Consider the following 11,680-nt stretch of genomic DNA (forward strand, 5'->3'; position numbering starts at 1 on the left):
ATTTCAGTTGCAAAAATTGTAAAGGCTCTTCAAGATAGGCACTAGTTTTACCATTCAAAGTCTCAGAAAGCAGCTCCCCCCCACTATCTTCTTTGAAATACTTGGTACTTCCAATAAGTTCCATCCAGATGACCAGTTGGAGAAGAGGGCCATTAATTAGCATTTAAGGTATTGTGTGTTTCTCTCTACATTGTTGCCTTGTTCTGTTTGGTTTTGCAGAAAGGGGAGAGGGGAAAACGCCAGGGAATGCAAAGTTCTTCCTCTAATACAGGGGTTGGCAAACTCAAACATTCAAAGAGCCACAAGGGTCCTAACTGAAAGCCCCCTGTTCAATTCTGGAGCCAACCGGAAGTCCAGTTACCCCACCTAGGAGTCTTCTCCTAGCATGGTGTCCTTTTTTCTCTACCTGTCCTAACCAAAAGCCCTATCAATTGTGCAACCGACCGGCGACAGGGGGCTGCAACAGAGAGATGAAAGAGCCACATGTGGCTCCAGAGCCAGGGTATGCTGAAGCCTGCTCTAATAACTAAAACCCTGGTGAAGTGGTGGTAAGATGTTTTGCTTTACGCATTTATCAATTTATTTACAATACTTGTAGGGCCATCCATCTCAGAGCCAGAACACTGGGTCACTCACAATCGCGATACAAAAAAGAAATCTCATAGGAAAAAATTTAAACAATAAAATAAATCTAACAACCAACTCAAATACCCTTCATGCATCTCATAACATTATTCTCCCACTCTAACTTCACCCTATTGCAATACTTGGGCGAAAAGCTGGCTCTTCATAGCTTTTATGAAGGTTAAAGGTGTGGAGCTCAGACAGAATTCAGGGGGAAATGATGTTCCATAGATTTGGGGCTACTGCAGAAAAAGAAGGTTTCCCAATTCCTGGAAGATGGCAACATTTAAGAGAAGGCATCTGATGAGTTAACTTTAGGAAGAAGTGGGGCACTGAGCAACCAAGAGGCAACCCAAAGCAAGGAAAACACCTACCTCACCATTTCTGCATTAATTCTGCAAACTTTTCTTTATACGGTTTGATCCTGCCCTAGAACTGAGCCAGATGTTTATTGGTTCAGCTGGACAAGAGCAGCTAACGAGGTCCAATGTCATGAGAATGCTGGGTCATGGCTCCAGTCCCAGACTGGTGCAAACAGAGTATGCAGAAGAGGCCTCAGAAATACTATGCATCATGATAAAATGTGTTCCATATTTTGAGCTTTTTCTACAACTGCCTATTGGAAGGAAGGAATTGTGGCACTTTTGCATAAATGTGTTCTGTGGTTGATGCTTTGAACAGAAGCATTTATCCTGACTATATATTTATTTTCAAAATGTTTTGAGAAGAGGAACTCATTTAGTTGAATGTGTGTGGGTCTATTTTTAAATTATAGGAATACAAGAAAGCAAACAAAATGTGTGTGTGTGTGTTTGTGTGGAAGGAGGAAGTTACTACTTTCAGATGTCCCTCCACACTTCTCTAACTCAAACATTGCTTTGTTTGTTCACAGTGAAATTTTGCAGAAACCCTTTACTATAACATGGAACTTGTGGAGCAGTATTTTGGGAGATAAAAATACACAATAGCTGAGTATATGCTTGTAGAACAGTTGAGCAGTAACCCTCTTTGAACTTGACTGCTTGCCGAGAAATAGTGGATGAATTTTCGCCCATCATCTGGAAGATGTTCTTTGAGATAGATTGGAGGTTACTCCCAAGAAGAATATATTTTTCTGCCAGACGAAGCTGAAGAGTAAGTATGTTAAACATGACATGAATAAGTATGTTACATAAGAATAAATCTGTTTTGGAGATTCAGTGAGCCAAAAAATGTGCATATCTGAGAGATGTATCTGGAAGTGTTATCCTGTGTCTTGCATTGAGTTTCATATCACATCAAGGATGGCTCAGGATCTAACAAGAAACAGGTCAATGTTTGTTCATATAGGTCAAACCTTTAACATTCCTTTCCACAACTTTCTCACTTCCATAGATAGTGGGAATAATGCCATGGTCTTATAAGAAATATAGTCAGCACTCAACAGAAATGGAGCTATGGAAACATCAGGCCTTTGGTTAGTTGCTTGGAGATACAACAGCTCTTCTAATAAGAGAATACTCCAGTTAGTGTTTTCTGATTTATACACTCAGAGAGTTTGGCAGCTCCTTGCCATATCGTGACCTTCACTTTATCTGGAATATCTATGTATATTTATCTAAAAAGTATAAATATTCAGCATGATTAACTTAGTCATAGGCACTGTGCATTATGACTATTTACAGGAGAAACTTCTGCAGAAGCATTTCCCCCTGTCTTTTCAATAACACTTCTCTGGTGTTGTATGTACTTCTTATAAAACTCAGGTTGCCTGCGGTGCCACTGGGTGGTGGAGCTGCCCCATGCGCCCTGCACTGGCTTACCCCAGGGCCTCCCCTTTGGAAAGGTGGTTTTTGAAAGAAGCAGAACAAGTGATGTTGGGAAGTTTCTTCTTGACTGCCCCAATTGGCATTATGCTTGTACCTTTCTAAGAAATTGTAATGTTAGAAGGTCCAAACCTTTGTTTAGAACAGAAAATCCAGAATTAAAGGGTGAACCGTAGGTTTATTGACATTTTTTTTTCTGAAGACTTTTGGTAAGGGGAAAGCATCACTTTTGTCTTAGAAGTAGATTATATTTCATATTGCTCTTATTACAAAACATTTCTGCCAATGTTCTGTTGAAATCTGTAACTAAACTATAGGCTAGTTTGATTTTAGATCAAGATGACAGCTTAACTCTATAGGAGAGTTGTTTTAATCTTGCAACCTGTGCATCCAGTTCGGAAAATGATTTCAAAGAAAAATCTGCTAGTCTTGAAAATATGCTTATAAACTAAAGGCATTCTAATTGAGTGCCACTTACTAATATCTTCCTGATTTGTGTGCAGTTTAATGTACATATAAACCTTATTATTTTCTATTGTTGGCTTTTTAAAATTAGCCCTTGTCTATGGTAAATGCTAGACCCAGCATATAATTTTGTTCAGGAAACCCAAGAAATAATTGGAACAAAGCATGAAGTTGAAAAAATAGATGGGGGAATGAGAGAGAAAATTCTATTCTCTCTCTCTCTCTCTCTCTCTCTCTCTCTCTCTCTCTCTCTCTCTCTCTCTCTCTCTCTCTCTCTCTCTCTCTCTCTCTCTCTCTCCTCCTCCTCCTCCTCCTCCTCCTCCTCCTCCTCCTCCTCCTCCTCCTCTCTCTCTCCTCTCTCCTCTCTCTTTGTGTTTGTGAGAGAGGGGCATGTATCTCTTACAAGTGGTCATTGTAATAACATCTTTATAAAAACAAATTCTACAAAGCAAAATGGGCACACACACAAACAACTGCAGACAATTTGATCTAACCATTCATTTTCCCTTCAGCAGGCTTAATTCTCAATCAGAAAAAGAAAACATTTTGCTCCAATAGTTTACAATCATTTACATCCACAAGTTGAAAAGAAGATAGAATTTGCCACCCTCTTCCACCTATATTGTTAACTCTTTTAAAAATTATTAGATTTCCCCCTTTTTTGAAAATACAATGGCCAACTGATTCCCCACTTTATTCTCTATTCTATTTTAAACTGTTGGTAAAAGATTTGATTTGTGTTTCTGTTCTAATAATAAGGTCAAGAGAAGCTTTCAGAGCTTCTATTTTGTTTAATGTTTTCTATTTATGACCAGGTTCTGAAAAAGTCATACATAATCTCATACCTTGGGAATATCCATAAAACTCAGTAATAAAGACATGGTTTGACTGAAATTCTTACTTAAGATGGCCTATTACTCTATGGAACGATAGCTTAGTGGTGGAACATCTGACTTTCATACATAAAATCCTAATCTTTAAAAACTGGAGAGAACTCAATTTTTGAACATTATTATTTTTTAAATCTTTGGAAAAGGCTCTAATGCTTGAAAAGGGCTAACAACAAGGTAACCTCAGTTACAATGGCAACAAGTACACTGTTGGGAGAGCTGAAAGATAGATCATCATGGAGAGAATCTATATACCATATTTTTCGGAGTATAAGACACACTTTTTCCACCCTAAAAGAGGGTGAAAATTTGGTGCACCTTAAACCCTGAATGTAGCTCTGTCCACCTGCCATCCCCCACCTTTGGCCTCTGCCTCCCAGCAATTTGCCTCTTGCAGCAAACAGCAAACAGCCATTTTCAGCTTCAACACAATCTGATTAGCACAAACAGGCCTCCCAACCATCAGCTATTTCAGGCTGCAGGGATTGCCTTTGCCTATTTCTGCCTCTGCACTCCTGAAACAGCTGATCATCAGGAGCCCCACTGAATCTGAAATTAAAACTGAAACCGGCTGTTTGCTGCAAGGAGGCAAATTGCTGGGAGGCAGAGGCAGATTTTCTTTTCCTTGTGCTAATCAAGCTAAACTGACACAGGCTGTTTGCTGCAAGGAGGTAACTATAAATCATAACTATAAATCAATAACTATAAATGCCTATAGAATGTTCACATTATTTGACTTTTTAAAAGACTGCTTTATTATTGTTCTAGACAACTTAACAAAATGAAGAAGCTTTTTAAAATAAATATTTGATCTGAAGAGGCCCAGTGCTATTGCATTTTCTTTTAAATAGCAAAGAATAATAATACTTCCAGAAAGCCACATCAATTTTAACAGCATCTGTACAAGTATAGTCTGAAGCATAACAGGGTCCTGTTGTAGTATTAAGATAAGGCAGCTGAGGTAGACCCTGACTTAGTCATGTTTGGAGGAGTTAGTGTGACTACATTTAAGAAAACTTTCTGGCATTAATATACTGCCGTACATTTCTCCAATTCTTTGCTATTTCTATGGATCAGGCACACATGCATAGAAATATACCACAAACAGTGTACATTGTTTGTACTGTTTGCTGTTTGCTGCAAGGAGGCAAATAGCTGGGAGGCAGAGGCAGTTTCCCCCCCCCCTGTTTTCTTCCCCAAAAGCTAGTTGCGTCTTATACTTCAGAGCATCTTATACTCCGAAGAATACGGTATGCGGTCTGTAAAAGATGAAAATGACTTGATAGCACGATCACTAAAAATTTCAATAGGTAATCTTGATTATATTCATATGTGACTCCCAAAAAGATACTTCTTGGAAGAAATGTCAGTACTCAGTACTGGACAAAACCATTTTTCTGCCAAGGAAGTCTTGTATCGAACAAGTTAGGTGTTGATATGCACTGGCCAAAACTCTCCTTAATAACTCAGTATGTTTTTCTGAAGTAATCTAATGATATTAGGTAATTTTATATTTTGGATTTGATAATTTGAGGTTAATAATATATAAGGTTAAAATTAATCTATATTAATTTTATGAAGCAGTAAACCAAGCTTGTTGCTTTTGAGATCCTATTGTTCAGTTTGATCATTAGATTTTTGGATTTAATAGGGGAGAATAATGTGTGCAGTCATTCTGATTTTCAAGAAAGGATATCTGGCACTGCTAATATTCCATGTGGTTCACATGTGAATTTTGCCATTGAAATGGCAAAATTTAGATGGCACACTTTTTTTAAAAAAAAACATCTTAATCAAAAGTTAGAGAAAATTTGAATATTAAACCTCTACAAGGTTTGAGTATCTGTTGCCCTTATCCCATTTCTCTTCTGAACAGAATAGTTCACCTCCCTGCAGGACCATCACTGAATGTTTTCAATGCTCCTTTAGATCTTCAAAGACCATTATTATTTTTAAATCACCCATGGCCAAAACAACCCAACAACCATTTATTGCCCATAAAATGAAGTTTCATTAAAGTTTGTACCTTTCCTTCATAATTCAAGCAGATTATCTTCATTCAAGTTTTATTTAGTCTTTTTTATGTTTTGCCATGTTTCTAAATATTAAAGCAAAATAGTAAGAACTTTCATTTGAATTTATCCTGCAAAGATTCTTGGCAGTCAAGTTTCATTAAGACAGTAATTAAACTCACCACATGCTTTAATGAAAGGGCCTTTAGCTAAAGTTTTATCATTAGCCATGTATTGTATTTGGTTTGGACACTCATACAGAAATCTGGAACAGCAGAAGGCAGGGACTTCTTTTGGCTTGGAGCTGAATTTGGAAGGTGGGTCCCACATGTGATTGCCCAATTCATTTTCAAATTTGATTTTAAATGCACAATATTCATCCATCTTCTGATGTATTTGGACTCATCACATTTTGCATGTATATTATCACTCCATTTTGGAACTGCTTCTCTAAGTTTGTTTTGACACATCTACTTTAGGGTTCACTTAAGGTTGAAAATTCCCAAATGCCATTCTGCACCCACACCCCAAGAAACAGAGCTGAGTTCTGAAGCTTGGCAGTACAAATATTATGACTGATTATGCAAAATATGTCAATTATTGGAAACATAATTGACTTAATAATAATTCTGTTTGGGAATTAAGCAAGTGAACTGTTCGGAAGCTATCCTTTCCTGTTAAAATTAATATATTTGTGGCAGTTGCTTTTTGCAAGAAGCTAATTTTACAGGAAAATTCATAAAAGAAACACTACAAAATGTAGCACAAATTGAGGATACTCTTGTTAAAGATGCAACTGACTTATTGTCACAAGTTTCTGTCTCCAATTACAATGTCTACCTTTTTTTTGTGGTTGCCCCTAATGACTTAGGGGTATTGAGTTGAGCATTAACTGGCAGCTGGGTTGGGGGGAGGCACAGATTCCCTACTTCTGTTGTAGGAAAAGCTGGGAACTTTCGTACTTAGATGAGCCACAAATGTAGGTTTTATTTATGCCTCCAAATATGTTAGGCCATACCTTCCATAACTGTATCAAAGCAAGGCAAGGCTGAAAATTATGAGAATATCATAATTGATATCTGGCACCATGTGCTAATATTACAAAAACATCAGATGAAATGATAAATGAGCTGCCATTAAGTGAAACCATATATGCATGTTTTTTAAGATCATATGTGGTCTTTTAAACATATGTTTGTATATCAAGTACTTTGAATGAATGTTTTTATAGGTAGAACTCAATGTACAATTGGTCACTTAACCAAACAGTTACGATGGATATCCTTTCTTATGACATCTGAAAACATACCTTCCCACAGTCACATGATCCCATTTTAGAAGCTTGGCACCTGGCTCACCTTTACAGCCATTTGCAGCATCCTGTGGTCACGTCACCATAATTTGCATCTTTTAAAAGCCAGTTTCCAGAATTTAGTTCTAGTTTCCTACAAAAAATTTCCATTGGGGAAAATGGAATCACTGCCATGTTCACTCAATGACTGCTGTATTTTTTAAAAAAACCCATCAAATTGAATCCAATTACATGATGTCTCAACTTACAATCACACCGATTTATAACCAGAATTCCAGGCTCAAAATTGTCATAAGTTGAGAGGTGCCTGTATAAAATATAGGGAATTTAAAAAAAAAATCTTGGTACAATATTTAGCCTGCAAAGACACAGTCGATTCAATAGGAATTCCCGATGTATTAGAATATTTAAGGCAAATTTTAATTTCTTGCTCTGTCCAATGAACCATAACCATGGGATGCGGTATCACTAAAATGCTGATGATACCCAGTTATATGTCTCCATCCCGGATGAAGTGGAGACTTTTTTTTATTGTGCCTGGAGGCAGTAGGGCTCTGGATGGGGAATAGACTTGAACTGAATCCTAGTAAGACAGAGTGATTGTGGGTGGACCTTCTGTGTCCAGTTGTTTATTATCCTTGGTCCTCGATAGGGTTGCACTATTATAAACAGGATCGGGGGTGGGTGTTGTAAAACGAAGGTGTTCAATCTCATGAATTCATTATTTCCAAATATCAATGAAGTCCTTTCAGTATTACTCCAATCCCTCCAATTTATAACAATGGATTTTTCCCATAAATTTTCCCATAAAATTTGATCATTTTTCCAATTGTTTTCCCTCAGTCCTAGCATCAGCTGATACAGCAATATCAGTAGACTTTATTCTCTTCCATAACTTTTCTTCGGGTCATGTTATGAACATGATACTTTTCGTTTGGCTCTTAAAATCCCACAAGATCTTAACCTGCTCATTTTCCAAAACCTTTTCAGTTTGATGGTCCCAGTAGTTTTGCTACATTGAAATTCATACTTAAAATGTTATCCTTATGAGCTGGACTGTATGGGCACTGATTTAGACCAAGTAAACTCTTCTTTGCTTCAGTGAGGGCAAACTAGGCTTGACAAAAGTTGAAGGAGATTTTTTCCAAGAATCCTGAATGTTATGCAATTATGTGAGCACTGGTTCTGACTCTAGGGAAACAATGGGATATAAGAGCATCCAAGAAATGATGTCATTGATAGTGACCTTTCAACAGGCATAAGATACATGCCACACACATCAGTACGTAAAGTGAGGGACCCATCCCCCCATCCATATTGTTGTGCCAATTAGAATTAAGCCAGTAGTTTGTAGTGCAATCACAAAGGAGCAGGTTGCATGGAATCTGCTTTAGCCTCTGCCTGAGCAAATGAAGTTGGGATCGTGTTTCAAAAGCCCAGCTGTCCTAAAATTTCCCATGCTGCTTTAATTCTGATAAGCAGGGACAGGGGGTTCATTTTGATTTTGTTTGTTTTAATTAAAAAAAACTTAAGCATTGGAAAATGATGGAAATGGAACAAAAGTGGAAGAATAGACCCTTGCAAATATACCATTTCTTGGCTGTTGTTGCTTTTTTGAATGATCAGGTCTCATAAAAGATATACCAATATATGTAACCAAAAAGGCTTTTTCTCAAAGTACAGATGTGATCTATCCTGAACAGCACAGGTGCAGAAAGACACTGGGAACTAAACAGAAGCTCTAAGGGAACTTGATCCTTCGTTCCTGAAGGCGGGAAAGGAAAGCTTGAATATTTTGTATTTCTCATTATCTAATGCAAAAAACAGGACAAAGACAGATCTAGGGCTTCCTAGGGTAACACTCCTTGATGTCTGTTTAGAGCAGAGGTCTTCAAACTTGGGAACTTTAAGACTTGTGGACTTCAACTCCCAAAATTCTCCAGCCAGCTGGACCCCTGGTTTAGAGGTTTGTGACTTAGACATGCTAATGTCCCAAAATAGCGAAGCAATGGTGCCATTAAGGATGGAGTTTTATCTCAGTTTTAGGGCTGTTGGGTTTAAAAGTAGGTCAAAATTCAAGCTCTTCTCTGTATCTGCTCCTTGCCTTAGGGGATGACTGGAAAAATACAGAGCATCCCAATTTTTTCCTTAAGAAAAAGAAAGGTCATATTTTTTTTCAAAATAGCAGGTACAACTAGCTGCTTGCCAATGGAGATTCTCAGTCATAGTTGTGCCAAAGGTACTTTTTTCAAGAAGCAACTGGAATTTCTTTGTTTTTCCCTGAAGACATTTCACTTTTTATCTACTTCAGAGAATTGAAGAAGCCTTTTGATGCAAAGTGAAACATCTTCAAGGAAAAACAAAGAAAATTCAGTTGTCTCTTGAAAAGAGCACATTTGGGACAACTAGCTGCTTCTCATCTTTGGTTAATGATTGCCTACACTCTCTACCTTTCTGATAGTCATGTTGGTACAGTGGTTAGAAAGCAGTATTGCAGGCTAACCCTGCCCACAGCCAGGAGTTCGATCCTTACCAGCTAAAGGGGGGCTCAGCCAGCCATCCTTCTGAGGACCCAGATTGTTGGGGGCAATATGCTGACTCTGTAAACTGCTAAATCACTCCCATACACAGCTATATAGAGTTTTTGCATTATTCATCGATGCATATTTAAATGGTGACTAGATATCCTGTGATTTGGCACTCAGGGACAAAGTAAAACAAAACGTTAGTGAACTTTTTATATTTTGTGATAAAGTGGCTAGATAAATAGCAAATGAAGTGTTCAAGAAACCAGAACTGTTAAATACAATGAGCAGTCTAGCATTATTTCTCCCAATCTTCATAGAATGAATCGAATTCTTAGATGATTTACTAGATTAAAAAAACCTCTGTGTTAAAAATGGGAACAGCTATTTTTTCAACATCCTCCTTCAAAGGAGCTTAAAGAAAAACAATCCCAATTAATAAGCTTTAGGGTTCTGATTGTTTTATTGATATTTACAATACCTGCTTCCCTCAGCCTGAACTGATTTTGTGGGGTATTATTAGCACCGACCTATGATTGAAGTAACCTAATTAAATATTTCCAGCCATTTTAATCACAATATTTGTTCTTTGAGACTTTATCATATCAATCATATCATATCTAAAATTTTATAAATAAAGCAGATTATATATATAGAAAGAGGGAGTAGTGACCTTCCTCCCATATTTAGTCATACCAGGGGTTGTAACACAAATACATACCTATTTCCCTGGCTCAACTGATAAGGAAGAGAACCCGTGGCTTAGTGGTTAAGACTCCTGCCTAAGATATATACAACCGGGTTCTAATCCCAGTAAGGGTATGGCTAGCTGATGAGAGCTAATTAGCTCAAAATAGATCTATACTAGTCTCCCTTTATTTATTTATCAGTACAAATATAACACACACACACACACACACACACACACACACACACATGATAGAGATGATAGAGGTAGGTAGGTAGGTAGGTAGGTAGGTAGGTAGGTAGGTAGGTAGGTAGGTAGATAGATAGATAGATAGATAGATAGATAGATAGATAGATAGATAGATAGATAGATAGAAGATTATAGAGATATTTGAAAACATGACCAAGGAAAAGATCAGAAAAAGAAATAAAAAAATAACAGCAGAAAATAGAGATTTATAAGCTATATCCAATTGAATAAGGATCTTTGGAGTAACATTAAATTAATACTACATATAAAATGATCATATATCAACTTGGCACTTCAAGCCCATTACTAAAATCAGGTTAGTATAGGTAATAGAGGCAATAGAATAACTAATCAGAATGAACCATTAACAAGAGTTTCTATGCAATTTAAAAGGGCAAGCAAAATTTATTATTTCAAATCCTTATTTTAAAAGAACCCCATCTTTAGATATGACAAACTTCAATGCAGATTATAATCTATAAATGATCTCTTCATTAAATTCAGTTCAATTAAGACTTGTTTTTCAATTATGAAGTTATTTTTGTCATTGATGTCAAAACTATCAGTTTAGTCTGCTATTTTCTAGAGAAAGAATTATGCATGATTTCTAATAGGATACATAAAAGCATCTTCACAGATGTTATCATATACAAAGTCAATTCCATATCCTGCTATAGGGATACATAATTTTTTTCTTAATCACTGCACCCAGACAGCTGCTGGAGGGGGAAGAGAGTTCAAAAAGTCCAAAAGGCAACTGTGATGATATATATCACATGCATGTACAAAGAACAGAGCTTTGATCATGTGTTCAAGGCTACCATGTTGACATTTGGCCTATTTACTTCAACCTATGGATACCATAGGTTGGTTTTCCCAGTTCCAATGTATGCCTGTGAAAGTTGGACCACAAGGAAGGCTGAGCGCTAAAGAATTGAGGCATTTGAACTATGGTGCTTGAGAAGACTCCTGTGAGTTCCTTGGACTGCAAAATGATCAAACTGGTCGTTCCTGGAGGAGATCAACCCTGACTGCCCTTTAGAAGGCCAGATCCTGAAGATGAAACTCAAATACTTTGGCCACCTAATGAGAAGGAAGGATTCACTGGAG

The sequence above is a fragment of the Natrix helvetica genome (assembly GCF_964273705.1).
Source record: "Natrix helvetica genome assembly, chromosome: 2".
In the NCBI taxonomy this organism is placed as follows: Eukaryota; Metazoa; Chordata; class Lepidosauria; order Squamata; family Natricidae; genus Natrix; species Natrix helvetica.